The sequence below is a fragment of the Euprymna scolopes genome, chromosome 6 (assembly GCF_053919585.1).
Source record: "Euprymna scolopes isolate OS-2025 chromosome 6, ASM5391958v1, whole genome shotgun sequence".
NCBI classification, from domain to species: domain Eukaryota; kingdom Metazoa; phylum Mollusca; class Cephalopoda; order Sepiida; family Sepiolidae; genus Euprymna; species Euprymna scolopes.
This window is the reverse complement of record NC_136487.1, coordinates 66,223,462-66,229,002: the sequence shown is the minus strand read 5'-3', so window position 1 is coordinate 66,229,002 and position 5,541 is coordinate 66,223,462. Positions and strand designations below refer to the sequence as shown.

At 38.0% G+C, this 5,541-nt stretch overlaps 1 non-coding gene across 1 annotated transcript; it reads left to right on the top strand.

The window, feature by feature from the left end:
- Positions 1 to 4,852: 4,852 nt before the first annotated feature.
- On the top strand, positions 4,853 to 4,924 carry Trnaw-cca (transfer RNA tryptophan (anticodon CCA)). The gene has a single exon. It is a non-coding gene; the product is annotated as a tRNA-Trp (tRNA).
- Positions 4,925 to 5,541: the final 617 nt, after the last annotated feature.

The following is a 5,541-nucleotide window of genomic DNA, read 5'->3' as shown; positions in this document are numbered from 1 at the left end:
AAATGCCCAGTTGAGGGTGAAAGAATTAATGTTTTGGGCCAATTTTTCGATATTTGTCGTTCGAAGGGTTGAGCTTCAAAACGATACCAGTCTCGTGAATATTCGTTGTATCTGTCGAGAGTTTTAGATATACATACATACATACATACATGCGTTTAAACAGACTGGTGAGATTTATATAATAGACTAGCAGGGCTACCCGGCGTTGCCCGGGACCGTATAAACAATGAAAAAACAAAAGCCGATATTGAACATATGTTTTATTCTTAGGGGAGAGGAATCTTTCAGGGTGAGAGAGAGAGAGAGAGAAGATAAAGAGTGTGAGAGAGAGGCAGAAGAGAAAGTTGTTCCATCCTCTTTCCCAAATTTGACTACTGTTCACGTTTGAACTCTCATCGTCGAGTTGATCCTCGAGTTGCCTATTGGCCTTGATAAGTGCTAATATAGAGAGAAGATAAACAGGGTGAGAGAGAGAGAAGATAAAGAGTGTGAGAGAGAGGCAGAAGAGAAAGTTGTTCCATCCTCTTTCCCAAATTTGAATACTGTGCACGTTTGAACTCTCATCGTCGAGTTGATCCTCGAGTTGCCTATTGGCCTTGATAAGTGCTAATATAGAGAGAAGAGAAACAGGGTGAGAGAGAGAAGATAAAGAGTGTGAGAGAGAGGCCGAAGAGAAAGTTGTTCCATCCTCTTTCCCAAATTTGAATACTGTGCACGTTTGAACTCTCATGGTCGAGTTGATCCTCGAGTTGCCTATTGGCCTTGATAAGTGCTAATATAGAGAGAAGAGAAACAGGGTGTGAGAGAGAGAGAAGATAAAGAGTGTGAGAGAGAGGCAGAAGAGAAAGTTGTTCCATCCTCTTTCCCAAATTTGAATACTGTGCACGTTTTAACTCTCATCGTCGAGTTGATCCTCGAGTTGCCTATTGGCCTTGATAAGTGCTAATATAGAGAGAAGAGAAACAGGGTGAGAGAGAGAAGATAAAGAGTGTGAGAGAGAGGCAGTAGAGAAAGTTGTTCCATCCTCTTTCCCAAATTTGAATACTGTGCACGTTTGAACTCTCATCGTCGAGTTGATCCTCGAGTTGCCTATTGGCCTTGATAAGTGCTAATATAGAGAGAAGAGAAACAGGGTGAGAGAGAGAGAAGATAAAAAGTGTGAGAGAGAGGCCGAAGAGAAAGTTGTTCCATCCTCTTTCCCAAATTTGAATACTGTGCACGTTTGAACTCTCATCGTCGAGTTGATCCTCGAGTTGCCTATTGGCCTTGATAAGTGCTAATATAGAGAGAAGAGAAACAGGGTGAGAGAGAGAGAGAAGATAAAGAGTGTGAGAGAGAGGCAGAAGAGAAAGTTGTTCCATCCTCTTTCCCAAATTTGAATACTGTGCACGTTTGAACTCTCATCGTCGAGTTGATCCTCGAGTTGCCTATTGGCCTTGATAAGTGCTAATATAGAGAGAAGAGAAACAGGATGAGAGAGAGAGAAGATAAAAAGTGTGAGAGAGAGGCAGAAGAGAAAGTTGTTTCATCCTCTTTCCCAAATTTGAATACTGTGCACGTTTGAACTCATCGTCGAGTTGATCCTCGAGTTGCCTATTGGCCTTGATAAGTGCTAATATAGAGAGAAGACAAACAGGGTGAGAGCGAGAGAGAGAAGATAAAGAGTGTGAGAGAGAGGCAGTAGAGAAAGTTGTTCCATCCTCTTTCCCAAATTTGACTACTGTGCACGTTTTAACTCTCATCGTCGAGTTGATCCTCGAGTTGCCTATTGGCCTTGATAAGTGCTAATATAGAGAGAAGAGAAACAGGGTGAGAGAGAGAGAAGATAAAGTGTGTGAGAGAGAGGCAGAAGAGAAAGTTGTTCCATCCTCTTTCCCAAATTTGAATACTGTGCACGTTTTAACTCTCATGGTCGAGTTGATCCTCGAGTTGCCTATTGGCCTTGATAAGTGCTAATATATAGAGAAGAGAAACAGGGTGAGAGAGAGAGAGAAGATAAAGAGTGTGAGAGAGAGGCCGAAGAGAAAGTTGTTCCATCCTCTTTCCCAAATTTGAATACTGTGCACGTTTGAACTCTCATGGTCGAGTTGATCCTCGAGTTGCCTATTGGCCTTGATAAGTGCTAATATAGAGAGAAGAGAAACAGGGTGAGAGAGAGAGAAGATAAAGAGTGTGAGAGAGAGGCAGAAGAGAAAGATTTTCCATCCTCTTTCCCAAATTTGAATACTGTGCACGTTTAAACTCTTATTGATACAGTGGAAGATCCTGACATCCCCTGAGAATAGATTACTCGATCTATAAAAGACACTAACAACCGGGGAGAAAGTAAATCCTGATATTATGGCATTCAAGATACCATTCGAGCGTAAATGTCTGATTTGTTACAATGTACATTTTTTTGTACAATAAACCTGTTATACTTATTGCCGACCATCATTTAATCTGAATTAATGTGTACTGAATGTATTCCTTCAAGGATATATCAGTTATATAGCAGAAATTTTGTAAAAAGAAATAAACACATCAGCAATTTCACTGGTAACATATTCTGGACCATTCATAAGCTGGATGAAAGAAGAACCTAAGCATATTGATCAGATGACTAAGATACTAATGACTATACATAGTGCAATATAACCAAAGGATAAGACGAACTGATTCTATGTGAAAAAGAAAGAAGGAGGAAAGGGACTAATAAGTAAAGAAGACTGTGTGGAAGACACAAAAAACAATGGGAAAAATACAACACCCAGAAAAAAGAATGACTGATCACTGCAGCAAGTAAATGAACAATACAGGAAGTAGTGAAACCAGGAAGAAATATATGAGGGAAAAAAAAGTGGGAAGAGACAGCTACGTTGATGATTCACGAGAATGTCAAAAGAAGAGATCCATGACAAAAAGCACATTTGAACAGTGAAACAGAATTGCTACTAACAACTGCATAGAACAATGCGATTAAAACTAACTGTATCAAAGCTAAAAATACATAAAACGCAGGATAACAGCAAATAGAGACTATCTGAACAAAGAGAGGAAAGAGTAATCATATAATGAATAAACGGAGTAAACTAGTCTAAAAGGAATACAAAAACAAGCATGACCGTGTGAAAAGCAGCACACTGGGAACTATGCAAACGATTACAGTCTGGCCATGCAAGCAAATGATACAGGTGCAAACTGGAAACCATACCGAAAAATGAAAATCACGAAACCACTCTAAGACATGAAAACGTGGGGTAGACTTAACTGAACAACATTTATTAAGGTGAAAAGAAACAACAGAACAACAGAAAAAATAAAGAGAATGTCTATGTGTTGTCAGTTCGATTGAATCCTTCGCAACTGTAATTTCATAAATTTTCAGTGTTTAGGTTTTTAATGTTTTGTTTGCATTTTCTTTAGGTAGAATGTTATATTTAATGTTTTTTTAATGAACAATGTGGAATAAAAGTTAGTTAGGAACAGCGTCTTCCTTTTATTTGTGTCTTGCTATTTTATTACGATAAGAACATATCTCGAGCAGGTCAATTGCGGGAAGATTGAAATGTTCCGTTGCAGATACGCGTGGAATTTTAGATGATGAAGAAAATGGAAATTCTCTCCTTTAGTGATTAATATATTTTAATTCATGCAGTTCCCCTTCGTCGAAGAAAGGGAACTAATTAGTTCTCCTTTCCACGATTTGCTAGCAGAATCTCCTTTTTTTTCCAAGCTGTCTCCCCAGTTCCCCACTTGTCTTGTTTCTCACTGACCCTTCTTTATTTCCCTTTTTTCACTTTGTGACCCTTTCGTCTTGTCAACAGGTTCCATGCGATTTGATTGGCTAAATAATTCACGGTTACGTGGCGCAGTGGTGGGAGTATTTGGAAAAATCAATTGCTAAACTGACCTTCTCCTGAAGGTTGGAAGTTCAATTCTCAATGTGGGCGACGAAAAATACAATTGCAAATTACCTGAGACCTCTATCCAATTATGGCTGACGGAATAAGAGCATGCTACCCTCGTGAAGTGAATAAAAAAAATTCCGTTCGAAATTCCGTCCAAATTCACGAGTTCGACAGAAACATTCCAAAGTTCGACAAGATACACCTGAAGAAGGTCGGAGGTTACATCCACCGAAACGTTGCGAAAATCACACTCAAGATGAGAACAGTAGTCTGATAAATCCAAATAATATGAATAACTAATCGTCATCTTAAAAAGACAGAAGCCAAAGAGAATCATTCAAACATTAAAGGCCAGAGTAATGCATATTCCTTAAAACATAAAGAATTATCGTTACAAAGCAAACATTTCTTGGCAATTGCCTTTTTTTGTTGTTTCGAGACAAAATGGCAACTGCATTACTTGGGTAATATATCAATTTTTAAACTTTAACTATTTAAAAAGAAACTGAACACTCGATTATATTTGCATTAAAGTAAAACTCTTTTATATATATATATATATATATATATATATATATATATATATATATATATATATGATTACGCAAATAATACTTCCTATAAAACTGTGCTAGCGTAATCCCTAACCAGCAATTTTACGAATATCTGTCACCAACAATTATGCAGGTAAATAAGTAAATGTATGTTAACATTATAGCCTTCCATTCACAATGTCAAATAAACCGTTTATAGTCGAGCAAATATATTTACTTGAAGTGATTCATAAATCATATCGTCTGTCAAAACAGCGACAGAAAGAAAACAATAATGGCTGCCAATAAAACAATTACTACTCTCGCTAGAAAGACAATTTGAAAATAAATTTCCAAGTCATTAAATGCCAGTGGCGAAGGTTGCAAAAGTTAATACTTTAAATAATTATGTCGAACTCTTGTGTATGTGGCCCTGTGGCGCAACGGTAGCGCGTCTGACTCCAGATCAGAAGGTTGCGTGTTCAAATCACGTCGGGGTCAAATATTTTTGTATTCTTTTATTTTTTTTTATAATTGTTCAATTCGGTTTTTAGTAACATATATTTTATTAAAGGATGTTTTTATTATTTCTGCTGGTCACATATAGGTTAGCGAATTAGTCGACAGAATTGGACGAAATCTTGCATAAAGCATTCGGAGGGTGTCAAAATTGTAACATTGTCACTCATAGATTTACTATTATTACTATACTAATACCATTAAGGAGAATAATTCAAAGATGAATTTGAATAAATACATAGAATATACTGCCAAGTCTATTGAAAAGAAGGCAGACTCTCTTTACCAAGCTAGAAGACTACTCATTATCCTATATTGCTATAAAGCCACTATTCATCCATGGTTGGATTATTTTTGTCACCCCTGAGCACGTGCACCAACTACTAATTGGAGAGGCTGCAAAAAGAGTCTATAACCTAAAATGCCCCGAACTGCATCGCCAGAGTGTCGCATCCTGTAACGTGCATCCAGGAGATAAGCGCCCGCGTGTTTGCGTGTTGTGTGGGTACGTGGGAGAGACGGATGAGGGGAAAAAGACTTACCTCGAGACCAGCTCAGCGTTACCGACCAAAAATAGAAAAGAGGGACCAAGATGGCGA